The following is a 27,500-nucleotide window of genomic DNA, read 5'->3' on the forward strand; positions in this document are numbered from 1 at the left end:
GCAAGGCATAACAAACCTGCCTTATGAAGAGCACCTTAAAGCCCCTTTCCTCTACTTTTTCTCCAATAGATTGCTGAGGGGTGATCTATGCTTGGCTTACAAGGCATCAACAACCCCCACAATTGTGAATCTCCTACATATTCATAAGTCAAAGAGTACCAGAAATACAAGGTCTAAGGACATGAATTTTGTCTGTGACTTAAACAGAACATGCTGGAGAGACAAATATGTGTCAGAGAGACTGTCCTTCCAATGGAACAAGTGGCCTATCATTGTGAAGCTGAATCTGTCTATTACACAATTTAAGCACAACCTAGACAAGAGGATGGGAAATAGAAAATTTACACTGGGCCTGACACCCATGTCCTTTATGGACAGAGGTATCCTATAAATTATTGGCTTTCAATGTCCTAATTTGTTGCAGGACATCATTACTCATTTGGATAAACTTGGCTAGGCTTAGAAAGTCCCCCTCCTGGTTTGTCAGTCTAGTAACAGTTTATGAATCTATGAGTAAATGTTTATTGCTGTTTAATTGCAGTTAAAGTTTGTTTATTTCTGACGAGGGGTTGCTAACATTAGTATGTGCCACGCCCCCTTGAATTGATAACAACTCTAAATGCAGTGACTTGCAAACAAACCAATTAGGTAAAAGAAAGATAGAGCAAATCTATTACACTAATGTATTGATGCCGTGGAAAAAAGTAGAAAGCTCTGTGGTTAGCTGCAAACTGAAAATCATAAAGGAGTGACCACAAAATCTCTTCCTAAATTACAGTTACATGAATCATTGTCAAAAATACAAAATCCTGAAGTCGAAAACATTTCTCTTAACTCATTACATCTGAGTGACGACTCCAGGTGCAAATCGTTAACTCCTATTGAAGCCTCTAGGCATCAAATATTGCTTGTTCATATTTGCATCAATAATTCCAAAAGCATGCTATGTACAAGGTTTTAAAAGATTTCATCTTAAAGCTGACACAATGGCAAACTAACTGCATTAATATTTGATCTCTGCCTAGTGCAGGTAAATAGATATTGACTGTTGTTTTTATAATATTAATTTATATAGATATTTTCACATTTATGATATTAATTTATATAGACATCATGTTCACATTTTTCTAAGTATCTCAATAAACAAGTAACACAAACAGAACTCCTTAGCCTCATATGAAAGCTCTCACTGAGATTATTAAAATGTTGCTGACAGTGTGTGTGTAACGAGTGGTTGCAGAGATAGTGTAAGTTGTTTATAAAATATTACAAATGTAATAGTTACTATGTCTATTGTGACTTATAAAATTCAGTTTAAGACCCAGAACCTAAAGAATACTACCACTGTAAAAATCGTTTATACTGAACAGTTTGCCAGTTATACTTATTTCATAACTGCTATGGCTCCAGAGATATGAACATTTGTTTGAAATGTGAGGACATAATTTGATTCTGTCAAAAAGGCTTAGGCTCCGCCCATTGGAAATTACAGTGCAAACTTCCTGAGTTCCATTGGAGTGAATGAGTTAAGAAATAAGACTGTTTTCAGAAATGCCTAGGCCAACTAAACTACTAGAGCACAGCACTGATAGAACATGGTGAGTGATGCTTTTTTCTACAAATGTATGGTGTACTACAGGCACAGAAATAGTCACAGAAAAAAAATCAAAATATTCTCACATTAGGAGTAACAGAGAAGTCACAGACTAGATGCAAAAGATCAGTAGTTTTAGCTCTGAAACCTGATATAAGTATTAGATTCTGTAATGATTTTAGGAAACTAAATCACATCTCAGGGTTTAAAAGTTTCCCCGTACCCAGATTTTATCACCTGATAGAGACCCAAGGAAAGACCAGACACATGAAAAAACAGGATTGGTCAAAGAGGTATTTGTGGACATAGCTTTTCCCATCTACTAAACAGAAGAACAACACTTGTAAGTCTAAATGTCTTTTCAGTGCAGTGTCACCATTTGGGCTGCATGGAGTGACAGCTACCTTCCATAGGCTGATAGATAAAATACTGAAGCCCCACTCACAGTATGCTGTTGCATACCTGCATGACCTAGTCATCCACTGACAGGACTGATGGCATCACTCATCAAAAGGGCAGGCTATTTTAGAATCCATAAGGCACACAGTCTTAACTGTGAATGCTAATAAAAGTAAACTAAGCATGTTAGAAGCCAAGTGCATGGCATATCTTACAGGAAGAAAGGTGGTAAGCCAACAGCTAGAAAAAAAGAGAGGCCATAAAAAACTGTTCTATAGCCTCCACTAAAAGGTAGTTGAAGCCTTTCCTTGGAATAGCTGGGCACTATATAAAATCTGTACATAATTTACAGCTAGTGACTCTCTTTTGACTGAGCTCACAAAAGTAAAGACCCCTGTCAAAGCAACATGGTCTCCAGAGGCAGACAGAACATTTACTGAGCTAAAAAGAATATTGTGTTCTGAAGCAGTTAGTGAATCCTAATTTTATTAAGAATTTGCTTTATATACAGATGCATCTAAAGTAAGTTAAGGCAAGTGTTGTCCCAGGATATTCAAGATGATTAACAGTCTGTTTTTTATATTAGGCAAAGTTGAATAATTCTGAAAGGTAATATTCAACCACTGAAATAGAAATACTTGTTTATGAAGTGGGTCTTTTCTCATTAAAATAAAATTTCACTGTAGTGACCAGTCATTCCCCTTTACAATGACTAAGTTAGCAATGGATAAAAATACAGACTTATGGCAATGGGCACTATTCGCACAGACTAACCAAATTAAATATTGATGGGTTGCTGAGTTCTTACCACCCATTATTGTCAGTCCAAAGCTGAAGGGTTTATGCCAGGAGTGGGTTAGTTGTGACACCTTGTATATTATAAAGTGAGTCATAAGCCTAAATATGCATTGTAAAGAGTCTTGTGTTTGTAAACATTTTTGCAGCAATTTAGTCAGGGAATTGATTGAGAAATGAGTTACCAGTTTGGTGATGAACAAGTTGCCAGACAAAGGCAAATCAGGAAGGTGGCTCCTCATCTGGAAGTTCATTGTGAGTCAGAACAAGGGTTCTTCTAATGGAAGACTCATGGGGTCAGATGGCCTATTTAGGCTGATTGTGGATTTAGCCAGAGAGAGAAGCTCAGGTGAAGATTTTGTTTGTTGGAGCCAAATTGGGGGCTTGGCAAGGCCTGCAGCTAAGACTTGTGGAACAGTACAGACTGAGCATAGCAATGGTGGGGAGAAGGGGTGCAAAGTGTTAGGGGGCTCATTTGCAGATCCTGATCAGTGTTCAGTGCAATATTATCATTTGTATGTGAATATTGCAACTGTAGCCTGAACTGAAGCATTTTTAGTGCTCTTTCTGGGATATAAACTGTAGTAGCTGCTTGCTACAAATGTAGCAGGCAGTGTACTACTGTATAAATAGAAAAGGGTTTGTGTTTTTCTTTCAGAAAGAAAGAAAGAAAGAAAGAAAGAAAGAATATCCAGTCCTAGCAGAACTGAAGCACTTTAGAACTCAGATAATGGACTAAAGCAGATGCTGCAGTTTAAAAGGAGAGAATCCCCCCCCCCCCCATCCAAGACTTCAGTATTGAAGCACTTTAGCAGTCAGTGGGGCAAAGATCCTTTTATTTTTGCTCCTCAGGTTTGAGGAGAGTTGGCTTCTCAAGTTAAAAGTGAGGGGGGTGCCAGACTGGAGGATAGTTCCCAACATCTTAAAAGCTAGTTGCCCTGGTCCCCTTCAATAACACACATCACACCAAATGACATTTGACGACCTTTATTACATTTCCATAAGATAGCTTTGATCACCAAATTCATTAATTACAGCTATTCATGATATTATTGATTCTAAATGCAGCATAACATCCTTGTAATATTAATCAGGGCAACATAGCTACTCACCCTGCCCCAGTAAGCAGTGTCCATACCACTGCTCACTTACTTTACTTATGAAGCCCCATCCTTGTGATGTTAGTCAGGGCAGCGTACCTACTCACCCTGCCCAACAAGCAGAGTCCATACCTCTACTCACTTACTTTACTTATGAAGCAGCGTCCCATCTCACTTCATACACCATTCATTGTAATGTTAATCAGGGCAGCGTACCTACTCACCCTGCCCAACAAGCAAGGTCCATACCTCTGCTCGCTTACTATACTTATGAAGCAGCATCCCGTCTCACTTCATACACCATCCATTGAATTACCTTCCACCAAATAAGCAGCATCCTTACCTCAGCTTGCTTATCTATTCAACAAGCTTCCTCCAACTACTCATTTCCTTTCCCCAAATACTTGAAATGAACATCCAGACACCAGAGGGGGAACAGAAGAGGGCAAGACTATTCCTCTTCTCTGCCTACCTCTACTGATAAATAACCCTACTCCCCCATATCCACCAACGAAGAGAGGGAGGGTGGGTGGGTAGCAAGTTCATACCAAAATGTGATTTCTTAACCCAACTACACTAGACCTAACCTCTTAAGCACCTCCCCATCATTATCTCATTTCCTCCCAACCATCCCTGCCTCCACTTAACCCTTTCACCTCCCCAACCCACTTAACTTCCCACAATATCAACCTACCCCGCCCCCCCCCCCCATGAAGATGTCCTGGGACAACTTAGTTTGTTGCCAAACTTTATTTATACATCTACCTGAATATTAAAGCCCCTCTATAGACTTTGAACCTAATTCAGGGTTTTATAAATTATATGCATATTTTTCCTGCAATCTTGCTTTGGAAAGCTAAATGGACTGTATGGTTGTTACATTTTCCATTTGATTCTACATATAAACATGTTTTTATATTGTGTTTATTGTACATATATATGCTTGTGTTTGCACATATACCAAACAGTAAAAAGGTCCATATCTCTAAACTATCCATATTTTCACAGAATATCTAGATTTTACCTGATATTTTGGTTTGTTCCTCATAAAGTTTGCAATTTTCTAGCAAATCATTGACAATTGAAATCGGTAAGATGACAGACATTTGAGATTCAGATGCCATATCCTTCAGAAATGCATGCTAATGCAAGACCTGTTATTCTAGCAACTTTCTAAGTTAATAAGTGCAATAATTAAAATGTGTCCCAATTTTTGGGCTTTTGTCTCACATCATTTTTGCCTTTGCCCAGATTTCTTGCACTAGGAGGTTGAATGGTATGAAAATGTCACTCAGACATAGCATGTCTTCAAATAATGAGGTTTGGCTTTTTTGGCCTGAATATACTATAAAGTTTTGAAACAGTAAAAAGTGAAAAGTCATGGGCATTAAGAAGTTGTATAGCTAAAACATGTATATATCCTTAAGGGGTTATTAATATATATCCATAGGCCTCCATTACAGAAGGTTTAAGGTATTAAACAGTGACGACTCTAGCTTATCTAGGTATTTCTTAAGTTTCACATTTTTTTAATTTATTTTTTATTAGGATCTTTTTATTCTTAGGCTTGTATGTTATTTGGGAAATTTTGCACCTTAATGATTTTGGTTGTTGGGCATGATATTACACGATGGGTTTTCCAAAGCATAGGCAAGCAATCAATTTATGCTGTGCTGACAAGCAGAAAAGAAGGTTGAAACATGGCATGTGGCCAACCTCCAATCAATCCAAGGCTGTCTCATTGTCCTGCACTGTGAGACCCTGCATCGGTGGAACACTAAAGTGCTTTCAGCTACACTAGTTCCCCTCAGCAAAAGTTACATCCTGTGTCTTGGCCAACCTCCAATCAACCCAAGGCTGTCTCGTTGCCCTGCACTGTGAGACCCTGCATTGGTGTAACACTAAAGTGCTTTCAGCTACACTGGTGTATGTTAGAGTTGTATTTAATCTGTCCTCCAAACTGAAGACTGTTTCCCCTTTCACTGTAAGCATGCACACTACTGCCCCCCTCCCCATTTCTCTCTTCCTATAGTACTCATAGGTAAATTACTTAAAACTACTTTCTCTTGGAAAAAGTTTATCTATGTACCTGCAGCCCATACTTCTTTTGTTTTTCCCTGCAGAAGTGGTGGTCCTTTTCACCACTCTGTACTAGATTAGTATCATAATATTTGTAGTTATTAGGAAAATACTGCACCACACTGACCTGGAACTAACTTAGCTTGGTTTTCCTGTTTTCTTTTTAGCAGCTGGCTTAGTCCAATTTTTCTGACTCACAACCTTGCATTTACTTTGTGTCTACCACCCTCTCCCACCTTGAACCTGCACACCTCCACTCCCACTCTTGCTTAATTACAGAGGTATCAAAAAGCCTGATGTAGAAAGGTACCATCTTTTGACTTAGCTTTTCTACCTTGCTTCATAGGAGTCCCCAGTAGTGTACTCACATGTAAGTAGCCCACTGCCCTCTAGGTGGCTCCATACAATTAGTGCATCCAAGTGCCCCACCTGCCCACTAGGTGGCTTCATACTATTAGCTTTAGGGTCTCTAAATCCCTTTACCTACTCTTCATCGAATCCCCCTAGCACAGTTCTTAGTCATCTCTTTATTATTGTTCTCTCTCACACTGTGGTCCCAGTATAACCATACAAATATGTCCTTATATCACTCTGCTATAATCCCACTTCTATCTTTTTTTAGGCCTCTTACCTTCTTATATATCTCACCACACTTACATTCAGACTTCAGCACTCTACTGATTGATGGTTCTCCTCAATCTTCTTTTTTTTGGCTCTACCCGCTCCATTCACCCTGCGGGCTCACTCTGTTCCCTTACCCCACCCCCAATTTCCACCCACCCCCAGTTGTCCTACACTTATCACCTTGCCATTCCCTCTCATCTGACACCACTCCCACTCATCAGAATTAATCAGCATTAACCAATCATTCACAGGACCAGCCCTATTACTCAAACTCTCTCTAGTCTCTCACTGTATGCTAATTATAAACACCCCAACTCTATTTTAAACAAGCATTACTCAAATACCCCTACAATGCCTCCACATACTTTTAACAAATCTTCAAACTTTAATCCTATTTACTGCCTAATACCCCCACTTATAATTCTCTATCTTCTCACAGCCTATGAATACCAACACCTCCCTGGCACCCACTACCCTAGAACCAAAACCAGTACTACTAGTCAGCCACATAATTCTAACCAACCACTACCCCACCTCTCATCAAACTCTTCTAAAGCAAAAACTCAACATCCCATTCATGCTTCATATATTAATTCTAGAACTAAATACTACCACAAACACTTATTAAAACTCCATAAACTTGCTATTAGATTACTACCTAACCTCATAGTGGATGGTGACATCCACCCTAACCCAGGCCCAACCCCACCTTTTACTATCAGCCCCACAAATAACACCCATACTAGCCTATGGAACTCAAATAATGCCCTCAACTCGCTCCTAGTGTGTCACCTAAACAATAGAAATATAAACAAGAAAATTCACTACTTACATGCCCTCCAGGATGTCCACTCCCCTGATATACTATGCCTTATGGAGACCTGGCTCAAGCCTACCACCATTGATAATGAGATTATACCCCCATCATACAATATATTAAGACTTAATTTCATCTCTAAGAAAGGAGGAGGGTAGCCATCTTGTATAAATCCAATCTGAAAGTATCCAAAAGTAGTACCCCAAATGCCTTGTTTACTAATAATGCAGAATTACTCATCACAAAGGTCCAACTCAACAAACGCAAATATATAAACATTGCATGTATCCATATTCTCCCAGGTGACAACACGAATAACTTGGAGGGTATCCTCTAGCTGGCCCTCCACTAACTGCCCCCAGGAAACTATTATTCTCGGGGATGTTAATATCCACTGGAATACTTGCTCTTCGGACTTCCCCTCCACCCATATAAATTTGCATGGCTTCTCCCAGATGATATCTTCCCCAACCAGAATCCATAAGCCTAACAAAAAGGAAAATATCCTAGACTGGATATTAATAAACAACCTACCCCAGATATATAAAACAGGCACCCTACCTGAGGACTTTAGTGATCACTTCCTGACCTATATAATCAGAAAAAGAAATGACATCCCTCAACAATCTTCCTTTAAAACCATTAGAAGTTGTAAGAACTTTATTCAGACTAAATTTCAGAATGAACTTAACACATGTGACTGATCCAACCTATGACTACTTCCACTAGAGGAAGCAGTCTCATACTTTAACTCTACATTTCTTGCTATCCTGGAAAACTATGCTCTCCCATGCACTATCAGAACCAATAACAAAGTAGCGCCATGACTGTCCAATGATATAAGACAAAAAGTATTAGCAGAAAAAAGCGTGGACCTCCTGCAGAACCACTTCTTCTTCTTTTGGCTTTTCCCGGTTAGGGGTCGCCACAGCAGATCATCTGTCTGCTCATGATTGGCAGTGGAGTTTTATGGTGTTGAGTTGCCAGCCCGGCACCCAACCTTCCATAGAAGGCATACCTCCTGCAAAACCACTAAATCCCCAAAATACCACCTTATATATAAACAGCTGAGAAATTATACAAAGAAGTCTATTATGCTAGACAAAAAGAATTATTACTCTAATCTGCAACAAAAACACCAAATACAACCACAACAATTCCGGTCAGGCATAAACAAACTTCTCCACCCAGGTCAATCAACTACCCCTTCCTCTTAACTACCCTCCAACAACCTCCTAAAATTGTTGCTAACACCTTTAACACTTTCTTTACAGAAACCGTGCAATCCCTAGCCAGTAAGCTATCTCCCTATACCCAAAGTACCACCAACCCCACACCTGATAATAAGATTCCCTTTAAGCTTGATCCTGTACCAACATCTTTTATTAAGTCCGTACTTAAAAAACTGAAACCCATCACCCTTTCAGCAGACCTACTACCTGCAGAATATCTCCAAAAAGCCGCTAATGAAATAGTATACCCCATATCAATTTTAACCAATAGAACTATCCATAAAGCCTATATGCCTATATCCCCCACATCTGGAAAATCTTCCACATTGTTCCTCTTCATAAAGGCTGAGATTCCACTGAACTTTCACATTATAGGCCATTCTGTCTACCTTGGCTAAAATAATGGAATAATGTATCCACAAGCAATTTCTTGCCTATCTGAATCAAAACACTCTCCTAGCTCCCTCCCAGCATGGATTTAGACCTTGCCATAGTGCAACCTCAGCCCTTCTCTCCTTCTCCCATACAATAAATCAAAACCATAATGACAACAAGCTCTCCTCAGCCCTCTTACTTGACCTATCCAAGGCGTTTGATAGGGTAAATCACCAGCTACTCTTAAAGACATTAAACTCACTCTCCATAGATAACCTAGCAATTACCTGGTTTCATTCTTACCTAAGTGACAGAAAACAAGCTGTACTATGGAAGAATAACCTATCATCCCTTTTACCAGTCACCTTTGGAGTCCCACAGGGATCTATAGTAGGTCCCCTCCTATTCTCCATATTGATTAATGACCTGTACAAAATCATCCCTGATGCAACTTGTATTCAGTATGCAGATGACTCAACCTTAACCTGCTCTGCCACCTCCCCCACAAATTTACAATCCTTGTCTCAAATCACTTTCAACAAAGTTGAAAACTGGCTCACTGGTCGCCAACTACTATTAAACCCAAATAAAACCAAACTATTACTCTTCTCCCCCACTCGCAAGGTCCCTTCACCACCTCTCACCATAATATCTAACAATGGTACCATAATTTCCCCAGAACCTAGTACTAAACTACTGGGAGTGATCATTGACAGCAACCTCAAGTTTGATGCTCACATAGACAAAACTATTAAAACAGTTAATAAAATATTAGGCTCTTTATACAGGATTAAACCATTCCTAACCCCATCTGCTAGAACTGTTATTGGCCCTACACAACTGCTATCGACCCTTCTTTATGCCTCACCCATCTTCATAAACCTAAGCAAATCAAACCTCAATAAATTTACTAGGTGCCACAATAACATTGCCAGATTTGCCACAGGATCAGCTTATAGAACCCATCACTGCCTTAACCTTCATTTGTTAGACTGGCTTGAACTACCCTATCAACTGCAATATAACCAACTAATAGTTGTTCACAAAATCCTCTACCAACCAGGCAGTACACCCATACTGAAAAATATTATTACCCCGTATAGTAACCTAAAATCCCTTTGCTCTTCCAAAATGTTAAAACCAACAATTCAGCTGGTGAATCACTATTTTCCAACTCTGCTGGTAAAAACTGGAACCTACTTCCTGCTGAACTCACCACTGACCCCCTTCTTATCCCAATTCAAAAAAATCCCTTAGGAAATACCTAAAAATGCAATGGCTTTGTCCCTGTACAAACCCTGACTAATCCCCACTCAAACATAATTCATAAACGAGGACCTCATTACAAGACTAAAATTCTGACTCTCTAACTGTTTAAAATTCTGTGAATCACCCACCTACTAGAAAGATTTAAAATTAACACTACACTATGTATGATAACCACCTTAATATATGTGTTTTCCTTTTTCAGATGAAATCTTTAACTATTTCTTTCTCAGCTACTTGTTTCCAACCTTTGCTGTGTGTATGTGAGAAAAAACATGTACCTGTGTGTACATATCGTTAAACAAATCTCAGTTTTGTGATAACTCACTGTAATAATTTCACTGTATTTGCACTTTTTTTTGTACATTTAGAGCTTTTCTCCCAGGGCCTACGCTGAAAATGGACCTGTATCCAGTCGGACTTTCCCAGTTAACAAACGTAAAATAAAAAATAAATAAATACATTATATATATATATATATATATATATATATATATATATATATATATTAAAAAAAAAATATATATATATATATATATATATATATATATATATATATATATTTAGTAGCTGTATTTATGGCCGAAAGATTAGCTAACCTACTTAAAAAAATAATTAACTAACAAACAAATAATGAGTATTTGTGATGTTTTGCACAACTGGCAGAATATTTTACTTTATCTCAACAATTTAATAGCACTGTCAAAAGTAGCAACAAAAAATTCTGAAGTATGTTAAAGATTTTTAAAGACCATTTACACTCTAATCTCAGATAACATAATTACATTTCAAAGAAAACACTAGTAATAATAAAGCTGAGTCAGTGTATATGTTGTGAAATAAGATGTCAGTCTGAGCTTTGCAATAATGATGAACACCTAAAAGCTCCAGTAAGAGACAGATATAGAACTGAAATGTTATATAAACACGTATTCAAATGCTTGTTTTCAAAAGTAAAGTTTCAGTAGCAGTTAGAAAAAAACTAAAAGAGATGCATTAAAGCTATAAAGGACAAACTGCTAAAGAGGAAGGTATGAGGCATGCCCCTGACTGTATTGTCTTTAAAAATGTGCAGAATAAGCAGGGACATCATCCAGATTAGTTCAACTGTGAGAATGAATTTTGTTGTGGCTATGCAAAAGACTGGATGCCTTTCAAAATTTTTTCATTCGGTAGGCAAAATAAAAGAAAACAATTTGGATGCCAACAGAAAAAAAAAGAGCAAAGTATATAGTTTCACATAATTAGTCATCTATTTAAAGAACAATTCATCAGATTCTATTTCTTTTCAAACTGAAGCAGAATTCAAACTGTTTTTCTGGTGGTGGCAAAGTACATACTTGGGGTTTTACCCCCAGAATCCCTTTACTAATATAATCAACTCTCTAGTCACAGCATGTTAAGGAAAGGAGGCTTTAAGCCTCTATGGCTATTTAATTGCAGTCTTACATAATCTGTGACTTGCTGCACGGATTTCTGCTTTCCTTTATAGAATGCAGAAATAATCATTACAGGTATTGTCTGCTGTTCTGGAAATAAATATTTATGAAAGTTAGTTTTGGTTTGATTTTCCTAATATGCCTAGTGAAAGCTGTACCTTAAAACTTAATGTAAACTGTATAATTTCCGATATAATAATAATTAAAAAAAATCAAAACTTTAAATAAGGAAATTATGAAAGTACTGCTAAAAATATAAAAGAGAATAGCACTGAAAGTGCCTACAAGTTATAGGAGGACAATGCAGGAGTTGACTTTATATAGGCCAAAGAAATGGGCCAGCATTAGCAAAGACTCATTCAATGAAATCATTTTAAAGTAACACAATTTGAATTTTTTGCATAGCAGAGATGCAGTAACAAGTTATACAAGCAAAATCTCTAATGGTCATTAAAGTGAAGAAAATGTTTTATTTGAAGATGTGGGTAAAATAAAATTTTGCAAAGCAGAGTACATTGTTAAAATATAAAATCTGTATTTCTGAAGGTAGGTTAGATGCCATTTTTCACATCTAAAATGGAAATAGACTGAGGTCGACCTTTTATTTTTATCTGTACTTATCCAACAGCCAGATTTGCTGGTAAAAGGATCTGTAACCATGATACTGAAATTTGGTAATTGAAACACAGTTAAGAACAGCACAGTAGTAAAGCGGAGGGCATTCATCAGAAAGCATTATAATAAGAATAACAGTACACTACTGAAGGTGTCAGCGGTTTCTGTTGAGTTCACATGTGCGGGTTTTTGTTGTAGCAAGATGATGATGAGCCCACAATATAAACATATCAACAATATAAACATGTTTATTTAAAATAGCGAAAGCCATGTGTGAACATTACAAAGACTAATTATAAAAGTTGGTAGACAAATCAAGATGTTTTGTTTGTTATTCACATTGTGGCAAATTTTGCTTGAAGTTAGTAAAATGTACAGGTAATCTATTCACAGAAGTAGAGAGAGTGTGTGTGTGTGTGTGTGTGCGTGTGTGTGTGTGTGTGTGTGTGTGTGTGTGTGTGGGTGTGTGTGTGTGTGTGTGTGTGTGTGTGTGTGTGTGTGGGTGTGTGTGTGTGTGTGTGGGGTAGTTAATTATCTATTGTTTTCAATGCAGCGATAGGCATATGTAATCTTAATATAAACTGTCATTTTTTCTTTGAATTGGGCACATTGGATTTCACTATGTAATGCTGATTATGATTCCATTTGCCATATGACACTTTCCTAAAACTGCATTTGCCTACGTCTAGTACAAATTATAGTCTTTATAGTTTAACAGCACCTTTGCTAGCGCAGCATATGCCATATAGGAATGGTTTAAATGCTACTCTATAGGCAGACTGTCAAAGGTAGATATTGTGCAGAAGCCTGGAAGTCAAAGAAGAAAGAAGTGATGCAGTGTCACACTGGTGGCCAGTTTGCTCTGTGTATTGCACTATACTGGTGCTTGATCCAAGGAGTTAGTGAAATGAATCTACATACTATTATTGTCTGTATCAGGCATGAATTTTGATTAGATCTGAAGCCTGAAAGTGGGAGACCATAATCTATGACTGGTGTCAGAACATTGATGGGCCTGGCTTTCCTGGACTGTGATGTAAGGAAAATTGATATTGAAGTCATGTGTATTTATCTGAAGATGATGATGGATCCCGCCATAATCTCAGATATCTATGTAAGTACACATTAGAATTTTTGTTCATTGATATCATTGATAGTGAAGGTATCATTTTACTTCCTAAGATCAAAAGATCATTATTCAACTATTCAGGCCAAAAGTTGTCGTAGAAGATTGACTCCCAAATGTTAGGACTGTATTTTTATAACCTTTCCAACATTGCAGTTTATATTTAAACTCAGCAATACTTTTCATATATTTCATCACATACAGAAAATTACTCCATAACTTTTGCGTAGTCTGAGTAGTGTACTTGTCCCGCTTTTTAGAACAGTGTTTTTGCAAATTAATGTCTTAAATTTCAGTCCATTATACAGAATTGAAATTCCGTTATTGCCTGAGGTGATTTGGAATTTAGTATTCGGAATGCTGACAAAGTTTTACTATCAATAACCTCTATACAACGCTGTATAAGCCATGTTTTTCCAGCTTCTCTGAATATGATGAAGAAAATAATGATGGACTCATCTTAGAGAACCTCAATGAAAAGATTCAGGTCAGTCACATATGACCTTACTAGTATTTTGAAACAATTGTGACGTGTGCTGCATCTCCTGTAGCCACAGTTTTAAATAATACTTCAAGTGGTTTCATGGCCCTTGTTTTAATGAATCTGACATACTGTTTGAATGTCATTATCTATTAACCTCTCTAGGCCTTCACAAGTGTCACATAGTAAGATACGGGCATTAATTACTCTTTTTTTTCTCAAAGATCATCTAATTTATTTTATTTTATTTGTATTGCTTACCAGGGTAGTACACCGATCAGTGTTGACCAATAAACTTATATTTAAGTATTTGTAATTTAACCACAATCCTTCCTGACAATTCATTTACTACATACAAATAATAATTTAATCTAAGCCTATCTAAGTCAGATGTAATAACAGACACTAATCTGTAGTCATCAGCTTACTTTGCTGGTCATGAAGATTTAAATGACTGAATTGATCAATAGTGGATCAAACAGTGATACTTATGCAACACCAGTCCATATGAGTCTTTCAGTTTTGATGTTCCTGAAACAGTCAATCCCAGACATCAGCCAGTCAACTAATGCCTAGTCTAAGCAATAATATGTGGACTGTGGTTTACTTTGGTTCACAGTTAATAGCGTCACATGTAGGCTGTTTTAGAAAGGATTGCTGAAAGTGTATTATTATTCTTTTACCCATTGCCTGTGTTTCTTGAAATCTGCCTTCAGTTCTTTTTGTGGGGCAGATTTAAGTAGCAGGATGCCATTTGTGTGGACTGTTGGGTTTGAGGCATGTAATATAAATGTAATATAAAAGTGAGGTTTTTAGAAGAAGTAAAATTAATAGTTGAAGGTTGGATGTCGAGCTGGCACCTTGGCATTCGTGAAAATCTACTGCCAATCATTAGCGGACCGGAGTTGCGCTGTGGCGACCCCTAACCGAGAAAAGCCGAAAGACAAACAACATATCCTTGTGGGACATCATCTCAACAAATGCTTATATCTTGGAGAAGCTATCTTGACTGATCTTAAATGAGTCTGTCAGTGAGATAACTTTTAACTGTGTAAGAGGGTCTGTTTCAAATCTCACCTGCCTAAGCTTATAGCAAAGTACAGTCTGATGTGCTGACTTGAAAGACCTTTAGAGGTCCATGAAAAGACTAATGGTGATTCAGCCTTTTCCTTTTCTGAGTATGGCAGGTTTATTATAGCAATAACCCACGCCTGGGTGTGGGTAATGCTGGATTTACCCACGGTTGGTGTGATTTGGTCACAAGGGCGAAGCCCGAGTGGCCAAACAAAGCCAATCGTTTGTAAATCCAGCATTACCCACACCTAGAAGTGGGTTATTGCTATTATACAATGACATTATTTAAGAAAATAAAATAAATGCTTTTCTTAAATAATGGCATTGTATAATGCCTCCTTGCTGCTCTTCCGCAGTTGTCTGATATTCTGCGGCAGTTCTGATGTACTGCACATGCGTATGCCTACACAGTACATCAGAGCTGTGGGCAAAAGCAATGGAGAAATCAAGACCTCCGTTGCTTTTTACAAACTGTTTTGTTATGTTAAATGGGTTTAACATAGCGAGACAGCTTTAAAATAAGCAACGGAGATTCTCTGTTGCTTTTTTAAAGTTGTCTCGCTATGTTAAAACCATTTAACATAGCGAGACAGTTTTGAAAAAAGCAACAGAGAAAGCAAGATCTCCGTTGCTTTTTACAAACTGTTTTGCTATGTTAAATGGGTTTAACATAGCGAGATAGCTTTAAAAAAAGCAACGGAGAATCTCTGTTGCTTTTTTTAAAGTTGTCTCGCTATGTTAAACGCATTTAACATAGCAAGACAATGTTGCTGTAAGAGTTATAGTAATGGAAAAAGTCTGGGCGACTGGACCTTTTTCCATTACTATAACTTGGATTTACAACGTGCACGCTGACCAATCAGCGTGCACGTTTTTGAATATTAATGGGGGGGGGTTGTTGTATAATGGCTGTGAATGCATTGTAACCTACATGGGAGGCAGTTTGCGTACCAGAAATGATGTCATACCTGTTAGTATATTCCAATACAAGTAATAAAGACTAAAGACATTAATGGTCAATAAATATAGACATATCTACCATTAGAACTGCTTTGGATCTGAAACTGCTTCATTGTCTTCTGTGTAGAACACAAAATTGTGATTCAGAAACTGCAACTATCCCTAAGTGTTAATATATTATGGATTACATGTGACTTATGGGAATGACTAAGTAGGAGCTGTGTGAAAATGTGGATCATAAGCTGGAATACTTGTCAGAATATGTGCACTGATAAATTTAGGCAAAGATTCCTTGCAGACTGCTCTGTCAGAGATACTGAGTGAACAAACGGGGGTAACTAAGGAAATTATTTTTTGAGCTATGATACAGAATCAGAATTGCCTAGACATAGTAAGGCCTTGCTGAATCTAATTATGATGGCAGCCAAAAAAGCAATCACTAGAAAATGGAAATCAAAGTCTAAACCAACTTTAGTAGAAGTAGCGAAAATAGTAACAAAGATAAAACCACTGGAATGGGATCTTTAGAAAATGGCAGGAGCAGATTACATAGGAAAAAATGAGAAATGTCGGATTAATACATGCAGAGGAGGAATGAGGTTCAAAAGAGCAGGATTTGAATGATTTATGTAGTTGTTGACTGACAACAACTAGCTATATTATAAGTGATGTATAATGTTTGCAGCTACAGTTATGTCCGCATGATTTGTAATGTATAATGTTTGCAACTGAGATTGTGTCACTGTGGTTTATTTTCATTTATATATATGTATGATTGCCTATGTTATATGTTATAATTTAATAAAGATCTTTCTTGTTTAAAAAAAAGAGAGAGCAAGGTAAGACTCAGCCTGGGATTCAGCAAACTTCCATGCAGGAATAGCTTATTTCTGCATGGAAGGGCCATTCCTGTACAGCACGGCACCGTGCCATGCATATTCATGAAGACGCACTGCTGTGCTGTAAAATGCTCCGTGTTCTGTGTACGAGTGCAGGGCATGGGTCTGAGAACAGTGATCTCACAATACACATGCCGCCTGCTCACCAGAATTGCCATACGACAACTTAAAAAAAACAAGAGATCACTCGTTACACCTCTCAACCCGTTAGAGAAATAAATCTGGAGAAAGGGGGGACAACCTTTAAATATTGCTAGTAGAAACTTAGGAAGTTGATAGAATAATAGGTTTTGCATTAGACGTGAATCATCAGAAGGGTATGAAGTCTAAAACAAACACCTCCCAACCCGTTAGAGTAACAAATCTGGACAAAGCCAAAATTAAATTAAAAAAAATAAAGGTTTTTATTTTTTTTATTTTTTAGTCCGTAATAAAGTTTTTAAGCATAGCTGTGCAGGTTTGCCCATCAAGCAGCTATGCATAGCAGTGTTTAAACTTCAAAAGAAGTTAAGTAGAACTATACTCAAAAAGTAAGTGAAATTGTAATAGTGTAGTGGTTAGAGCATTCTCCTAACATGCAGTTAGGCACAGTTCGAGCCCCATAGAAAATCATACATTTTCATACGTGAAACACATCCAAAATATATTTTTAATAAATAGGTAGTGAATATATTATGTATATGTTAATATAATAATGTAGTATAGCAGCTCCAAATGTGAGGTGTCACTGAAATTAAAAGTTTAAACAATATTTAGCATATCCAAGCGGGGATATGTGCACTGGTAAGTAGGTCTTAGCATCTACCTTATTAAGCAATGGGCAGCCTTGCTAAGTGTGTATGCCCGGTGCTTAGCTTAGCTCAGCAGTTTCAGAACTGTCCAATCACAGTACAAGGTGGGAAAATAGCCCTATTTAGTTATTTATTTAGATTTGTTTACCGGGAAATTCTGACTGGATGCAGGTCCTTTTTCAGCGGATGCCCAGGGTGAAAAGCTCCACATCATGTACATGAGAAACAGAGATACAAATTTGCAGCAATAGTAAACAACATTACAGGTTGTTGGCTTTAATACAATAAAAATATATTTATTATCAATGGTATATACAGCAAATGTTGAAAGTTAAGATAGTTTCTTGTCATTTATAATATTAGAACAAGGACAAAGCCAGTGCAAATTTAAGTGGAATTTGAGCACAGTCTTGAAAAGGCTGCTGGAAGGTAGAGTAGTTATAGAAGGTGGAAGATTGTTCCAAAGTTTAGATATGGTACATGAAAATATGGCTTAGTTTTTAGGTTTAACAGTGAGTTGATTTTTGTTGCTTGATCTTAGGGGCCTAGTGGAGTGATAGGGTTTGAAGGGAAGGAATATTAAGGGGGTGGTTATTAAGTTTATGAGTGAGGGTGAGTTGCTTAAAGTGAAGGAGTTGTGGGAGTCCTAGTCAGTTTAGTTCTTTAAGGGAGATACAATGATGGCTGAGGTTCGGAGGTTCCAGTGGTAAATTTATCAATTTTGTTGTAACAAGCATCCAGCTTGTGTAGGTCTATGTGTCTAAGGTTGGTAAGTATGGGGGATGCATAGAGTAGGGTGGAGATTAGCTGGGAATTGGCTATGGAGATTCTAGCCGCCTTGGTTAGGAATTGGTGGCTTTGATATAATGCACCAAGTTTCTTGTGAACTTTTTTATTGTGAGAGATATGTGGGTGTCAAATCTAAGTTTGTTGTCTATTTCCACACTGAGTAATTTTGTGTTTTCTGATGGAGAGATGATGGTACTGTCTTTGGCGAGAATGTTGAAGTGGGGGGTGTTTTGGGTGGCTTTGGAAAGTTGGAACAGGAGACGTTTTGTCTTACTTGGGTTAAGTAGGAGCTGAGCATTGGATAGCCAGCTTTCTACAGAAGAGAATGATTCCTGTGTGATTTGTTGTAGTTCTGGTAGAGTGGGGGCAGAGCAGATGAGAGTAGAGTGATCTGCGTACTGTATAAGAGATGCTTGTGTGGTGGCAGTGTGTAGGTTGTTAGTGAAAAGTGAGAATAGCAGAGGGCCAAGGATAGACCCTTGGGGAACTCAGACAATAACTGGGAGGTGAGATGATAGGTTATCATCCCAGAATACTGATTGCTGGTGTCCGTGTAGATAGCTGTGGAACCAGTTGCTGGCTGATTGTGAGAAGGAGAGGTTGGGGAGAGTAGAGAGTAGTAGCTCATGAGATACCATGTCAAAGGCCTTTGAGAAACCTAGAAATACATCAGTAGAGAAGAGGCCATGGTTATTGTGATGAAGTATAGTATTGGTGAAGGAGAGCAGAGTGGAGGTACTGCTGTGATATGGCCTGAAACCATGTTGGGTTTTGGAGAGGAGATTTTTAGCTAGGAGGTAGTTGGAGACCTGGACGTTGATACATTTTTCAAGTATCTTGGAGAGAGGGGAAGGATAGCAATGGGGTGGTAATTGGAGAGGTCGGTGGAGGGGATGCCTTTGTGGAGTGGAATGATGTGGGATATTTTCCATATCAAGGGAACATAGCCTTCTGTTATGGAGGTGAGGTTGTCAACTTCAAGTTTGGTGGCTTTAAGTTTTGACAATAGTCTTTTTATGTTGGAGGTAGGTACTGAGGTGAAGAAGAAAAGAGGAGTGGGGGTTAGGATTAGGAGTTGAGGGGGCTGTTGTAGGGAAGTGTTGTTTGTTTAGAGATGTTATAGTTTTAGAGAAGAGTTTGTTGAAGGATTCAGCTATACTGCTGGAAGAGGGGGGAATGGATGGCTGGGGGGTATCAACCTTCCCTGGGGGGAGGATAGTGTTAATAGTGGGTGGGAATACAGCTTATAACTAGTTTTAGCTCCCCATTGTAGGCAGAATGGCAGGCGTTGGTGAAGGCATGCACTTTAAGGTGCAGTGATGGGGCATACAAGAGTCCAAGGTCATGGTAGGACTCCTCATAAAAAAACATGAAGTGAGACTGCTGCAGGACCAGTACCAAGGCTCCCAGTACAAAGCAGAGGCCTGGGAAAGTCTCACCTGTGATCTCACCAGTGCCACTGGTATCGCTTAGACAGGTAAGCCGGTCCAGCACCACTATGATGACCTGAAGCAGAGAAAGAGGGAGCTATTGGAGCAGTGGGTCCAAGAAGCAAGACAGACATGTACTGTCCCAGCCATATGTAAGTATGCATACTGAGAAGTGTTTCACCAAAGTCCAGCCTGTGTATGTGATGGATAGGTATGCATAAATGTTTCTCTACCTTCATTACAACTCCAACTGAGTGGGCTGCAAACCAAGAAGCCCATGCTAGCAGGTTGCAAAGGCTGTGTCGTGAGGCTGGTTACAATTTAGCGTGTAGTAGTCATTCCAAATAAATATAAAGGAGTAGAATATCACCTGGCAGTATTAAAAATGTGTATGGTTTGTACTGAATAAACCAGACAATATGACAGTAATAGTCTTATATATGTCATATTTAAATAAAACTGTAACTGCCTGTCAATAAAATTCTAAATCCTCGATTGCTTGTATTTACCCTGGTATTGTATGGCTTGAAATGCTGCATGCACCAAGATCTGATATCTCAATAGTAATGTGTTAACCATTGTTTTCCATACTGTGCTATGTCAAAAATATGTCTAGGAATGTCTGTATAAGAATGTTGTAATTACAAGGTCAGATTGTACAACCAAGAGAGAATTAGACAGAAAACAGTGAAGTAAGAGGCAGCAGTTTCTCAATAGATTACTCTGATGAAACACAAATTGTTTTATTTTTAGCAGAAACAGGCACCGTTTGAATCCTGGGAGTGATAGTAAGCTGTATGCATAATTCCAACTATTTTTTGTGAATATGTATAGAAACAGTCAGGTACTGTTAACATACATTCACTCCACAGGTCTTCCAGGTGTGTAGCTATGAGAAGGATGTAATTGTATACTGTGTTGAAACCCAACACTGCCCAACCCAAGGCCATAAGTTGTTGTAAAGTGAGGTAATTCCTGTAGAGTAATGATTAGAGCAATGATCATTAAAGTTGTAAGCACTGCAAGCATATACAAGCTGTTAAATGACATTTCTCCCTCCCCCCACCATATATGCAGCAATATTCTAAACACACAAATCAATGGGTATGTTTTACACCAAATCTACTGCTGGGAAGTGTCCTATTGTTCAACAAATATTGAAATGTGTTTCTATTAATGTTCCCTGTTGAAATACTATCATTGGTGGCCCGTTGCTATCAATGTATCCTGCATGACGTTGTAATGGCCACTGTAGTTCCATATATGCATATGTCCAGTTTACTATGCAACTGTTCCAAATCTGTTGTTTTGGGTTAATGGGAATGCCTATGCATGCTGTTATAACTAACCCTGGAATGCATGTATGGATGACTAACCTTTCTCTGTTTTAAAACTGCAACACCATAGCATGTCTGGAAAGGCCGATACCAGTGGATCTGCCTGTCCCACCTCAACTGTTCATGGCACCGGGCCACAGTACATCTGAGATCCACCCTGGGACCTCCTCATCTGCTGGTCCTGCACCACCTTCAGGTGGAACCACCTCAGGAGATGGAGCTTATCCTCCTCCAGGTTTGGGCATGGACAGGATACTGTCACTCGAAGCTAGGTATGGGGTCTTGTGCATAGCGAGCTCAGCAGAGAATTGTGAGATCTGCTATGCCAGCTTGAGGGCCACTTGGTGCAATTAGAGGATCAGCCTGCCCCTTCTACACAGCCCCCAGCACAGCCACCTTTGGAGCCCTGAAGGTGCAGTGGTGACTACCCATGGGTGGGGACCTCAGTCTCACTGTTACCATTTGGGGGCTTGTGGGCTTCTGATTTTGAAACACCCCTCCCCGTCCAAGGTGTTTAACCCCACATGTGTCATATACTGCCTCTGTATGCTGTCTTGTCTGTTTTGTCTGTCTTCCTATCCAACCTACCTCCCCAAATATACCTACTATCCTTCCCCAACATCCCACTCTCACCATAAAAAAAAGACAATCTGTTCCCCCCAAACATTTCACCCCATACAAAGCTGTCAATTTTGCACTTGTCCATTAGACACATGCAATCTGGTCTAATTGGCTTCACAACACATTATTGTTGTCATCACCCCTCTCTCAGGAGTTTGAGTGTCCAAATATACCTCCAACTTCAGTATATATGCACAGCTGTTGCTGTAGAAGAAATGGACAACTATTGACCTCCCCTACACCCGTCCTGCACATCCCTAGTTATTTTCCCTGTTGTCTTTCCTTCTTCATGACCCCTTTTTCACCACTTTCTTATCACCCCTTTTTTCATTTCTTTTAAAGAAATTAGCAAGGGGGTAAGCGAGAGTAAGCTGTTTTAAGCAACAGTAAGCGGGTTTGTGCGTGTTTGCATGGTGCTAAGCCTACTCAGATTAAGCAAGTATTGGTTTAACTGTATTTTAGCAGTGCTTAGCTTTGCACAAACCTGCACAAATCTAGGCAAACCCACTTAAAACTACTTTAATCACCCTGTGACCATCATCCACTGTTTTGTCCAGCAACAAAATAATCAGCCTCTCCTAGTTTTGAACCCAGAACCCTGTATAACCATAGTCAGAGCAATGTACCACTACTACATCTGAGTTATACTACTGATTTCTTTTAAATATATAATTCAATACAGGTATAGAATACTGTGGAACCAGTCATGTTTATAGTATATAAATACACAAATATGGATGTATATGGTGATAGATACAAATGAAAAATGTATACATTAGATATATGTAGCTGTGCATACAAAATTAGACATATAGAATATGTACATATATATCATAAAATAATATATATGTGCAGATATCAAAAAAGAAATATAGGGATATATCAGTAGTCATATATGTAAACAAATATATACACATATATAGAGAAATACATCTATACACAGATAAATATATATTAACATAATATATACATATATAAATATATTATCTAGGTGTGTGTATAGATATATATTTATTTATACATATTTATATATATATATATATATATATATATATATATATATATATATATATATATATATATATATATATATATATATATATATACACACACACACACACACACACACACACATATATACATATATATATATATATATATATATATATATATATACATATACATATGCACGTAACATGTACTGGACTCATACCCAGCACCATACCTCCCCACCCCTAAATGCAACAGATCTGGGCAAAGGCTGCAAAATGGGGGTGGGCAATGGACCAACACTAGGGACACAATGTACATCCTGCAGGTACAAATGTAGACTGTTGCTACAGGAACAGGGTGTGTGTCAGCATCCATGTTCAGAGGGATGTCAATTTTGAAACTGTAGTGTATGTCATCATATACTGACAGAGATCCCCACATAATCACAGTGATTTACCACAGGAAGGAATAAAATGATAGTGTGCAACAGACAAGAACTATGGGCAATAAACTTGGACAGTCTGGAACAATCTGGCTGGTTGACGGGTATGCTCAGAACAGCTTAGTGCAAGAAAGCATTACCAAGCCTGACAAGGGGGGCATGAAAATGTGGATATTACGGAAATACTGGTGTACTTGAGCTGACACGTTTGATGCAGTAACACCCTCCTGTCTGTTCCAACATCTATTGAGTGGAATAGCACAAGTCTAAAACCCAGTAACCTCCCTGTAGTTAGTCACATAAATCTTCACATCTTCCCACTGATGTGTCAGAAATACACAACGCTTATGGGGGCCAGACAACACTTACAACTGCCAAATATCTGGACATAACATCAAATTAGGGAAAATACACTGGGCTGCTAGTCATGTTGCCAAGCAATATCCAAACTACAGGCAGACTGACACAACAAAAAAGCAATCTTGCTACGGGGGAATACACATGTAATTGCATATATATCAGGCACTCCACAGATGTAACAGCACTGAGAAACACGCACCAGTGTGAAAGTGCATACAGTATAAGGAGTTTGCATCTGTACTGCTCTTACCAGGCATGAAACCATACTGCATATCATCAATCATCTCCATATTCTCAACCTAGCAGCAACCACCCTTTACCATTACCTCATCCTTTGACCAATCAATGTTATCCCTCACTTGTTACTACAGCTCTGCAGGCCACCCTTGTTCAGATAAGCAGTACCCATACATATTCACCAACATCTCACACATCCTTTCACTTTCCAAGATTACAGTAAACAATCCAGTTAAAAATGCCACTGCCATGTCTCATAAACTCCTCCAGGCATCCACAGGTATGTCACCTGGAACAACAGTTTTTCCACTGTTAAACTCCCTCATAGCTATCCTTACATTCTCCTTGATAATCTGTTGCACCTCCTGATTAACCATACCCACCTCAGCCAATCTTCTCTCCCTCCCCCATTTTCCTCATGGAAGAGGCCATCAAAGTGATGTTTCCATATGTTCTAAATACACTCCTAGCTTGTATGTTCCACCCATATTCCTTTATCACCCTTTTGTGCTGCACATCCTTCCTAGCTATGTACCTCTGTCAAGCTAATAGGTACAGGCACTATACACCATCCGTACTGTCCAATATTACATACAATCCTCAGATTCCACATCTGTGTGTCAGACTCCCCATCCATAGTCATGTCCAACATTCTGCCATGCAGCCCATCTCTTTATACTCATGTCTACTCTCTACATCTGTCTGTCAGTCCCACTCCTCCTTTGCCAACACTTTTCTCTGCATACTCCCCTGTACTTCTTCATTCCACCACCATGTGTCTATGTCAGTCATCATCTGGGCAGCATGTCAACCTGTGTCTGATTGAGCATAGTAGGTCACAGGTGCATTAATGTAATGCTGAGTATGAGTAAAAATTGGACACACCCACTGATGGCAATTGGAAGGCCATCCCCACATATGCCTGCAGTCTCACAGGCAACTATCCAACCCACCCTGTAATGGAGGTCAGCCACAGCACATACACACACACACCATAGCTAAAGCCGATCTGCTTCAGACATGTTTAGGACAAACATCACCCCCCTCACTCAACATCAGTATGGGTGGATATGCAGACCACATGCACCCCTACCCTCACCATGAATCAGGTGCCAACTGCCTACTTAAACATAATGCTATGCATGTCCATACAATGCTGCTAGGTACAGGAGTATGATTTGATGTAATGTTGTGAATGCTGATACTCATTACTCGTGAGCTGTCTCTGTAAAAAAGTATGGACAATGTCTGATGTCCTGTGATGTGTTTTTCCCTGTTTATGTTTTTCAGTTGTTATGCAGATACTTCCAGCCTATGATGTCCAGGAGACAGCAGCCATAACTGAGGCCATCCTGGAGCATTACAACATACTCTTCAGTCAGGGTCGCCAACATCACCAGGAGAGGAGAGCCCTCTGGGAAGACATCAAACAGAGAGTAAACATCTTGGGATACCATGGCCACATGTACGAACAGGTCAGGTACAGAGCAACTGATCTGATTCGGCATACATGGTGATGGGCTGCTGCAGTGGCGAGGGACAATTCCGCTATTGGTGGGGGGCCAGCCAGAGCGACTCCACTTACAGCAATAGAGGAGCTCATTGCCAACCTTGGGTTGGCCCACAGAGAACAACCAGTACAAGATGTAGCTGTTGTAGAGGCTGGTGCCACCCAGCAAACCAGCAAGGAGCGTCCAGGTAAGGCAAAAGTCCACATCAGTGTATTAAGTTTACATTCCAACTGTGTATTAACAGTATTTAGATGCATATGTCATTGCAAAATAGAGTACTGGGTGGGGTTTAGTAATGCACATGTGCCCATTTCAGGTGAAGAATAGCAAATAGTGTAATATCACAGTGCATACCGTACCTGCCCAGACATGTAGCATTGCTCCTGGACCAATGGCTATTGTGAAGCTGTTGACAATACCCGTCCCTCACAATACCTAGGTACCTCTCATCAACATGAGGCACAGTAGCCTGACACCGGTAAGTATGATATTTTCCTGTTGTGGCTTGCCAGTACCCCAGACATTTTAAGGTCATGCATGTTGCCATGCACTGAACTGTTATAGTCAGCAAATTGCATGTATCTGCACGATCACCTGCAGTGGGGTTCACTGCATGATATCACATGGGCCTATTTTCATGAGATGTCACATATCAGTAGCATAACTCACAAACCTGTTATTGCAGGACATCTGGATAATGATTGCCAACATGTGGGGACTGAGTGCCAATAATAGGGACATGTTGTATACAGTATTGTGATACAGTGCATATAAAAGGTGTACATATATGTCACAATGCCAGGTATTTGTGAGATATGAAAATGTGAGAAAAATACACAAGTCCAAAGCCATGCAACCTTTCATGTGACCTATAACCTGTACAATGCAAATGTGAAACATACAACTCTGTTAGGGGAACATGTATGTGGAGTGGTAATAGTCCAAGAAGCTAGATGCATATGTGTGGACAGTAGGAAGCTCATACCGGAGTATATCAGTGTGTGATACTACCGCAGCAGTTGATCACATTGGGTACACACCTGCATCAATCACGGACTCCTGGTGTTCCTGCAAATAACAGTCAGCTTACATACCAAGATTATCCCAACACAGACCCACAGTTGCATGCTACAGTAAAAGCCATGGTTCGCATACAGCCTAACATGCTGCAAAGGGATTGAATGTTATGGACACATACACATAGCATTGCATATGCCATGGAACACAGTGCAGATAGTCATCAAAAGGTGTATAAGAGATGGTGCAACAGTGACATTTTAAAGAAGTGGACATACCTACACATATGTTGAGAAAGGCATCCAGGAAATGTCCAGGGAGGCTGCCAGGAGACATACAGCAACAGTGAAGGAGTATCAGATATCTCTGGCAAGTACTGGATGTGTACTACATGTGACAACAATCTTCCATGGACTCCTCATGTCTTGGGTATAGGGAGTGTTTTGATTATAGCAGTTGTTCTTCACAACACACAACATGCAGTTCTGGGTAATGTCTGGACAACAATACATCAGCTTTTCAAAATGCATGTGTGGAAATGTGTGAAGGTGTTATGAGATCAGTGTTGAACTCTCTTTATCGACACTTTGGTCATGTTAGTTTGGCACAGTAACAGCACTGCACAACAGCAGAACAGCACTAGTCACGCAGTGAAGCAGGGAGATGGCAGTGTCCTGCTTTGGGTTTGCTGTCCATCAGCTTGAACTGGGGCTGTAGCCAATTCAGATTATATTATGACCACTTCCAAACACCAGTCCTTTGTGGCTATGGTCTGTCTCGTGTCTGCCACATAGCTGTTAATGGGGAGGTATCCCAGCATGGCACACAACAACGGGCCACACCCTACATTCAAATGAACTAATGGATTCATGAGAATACAATAAACAGTTTGCTGTGGCCAAGCCTAAGGCCACACCTACATACAAAACACAGTCTGTGTGTTGACCTGACAAGTGCTGTGCACAGGGGATGGCCTTGAAACTGGACAGATTTGGAGGTGTTTGGCAAGGGAGAGTTTGCAAACATTGCCTTGTTGAGATGTACCATGCTGAGAAATACCTCCCCAAGAGTACTGAATGCTGTAATGAGAGCAACAA

Source organism: Protopterus annectens, chromosome 2.part0 (genome assembly GCF_019279795.1).
Source record: "Protopterus annectens isolate FY-2018-M chromosome 2.part0, PAN1.0, whole genome shotgun sequence".
Lineage (NCBI taxonomy): Eukaryota > Metazoa > Chordata > Ceratodontiformes > Protopteridae > Protopterus > Protopterus annectens.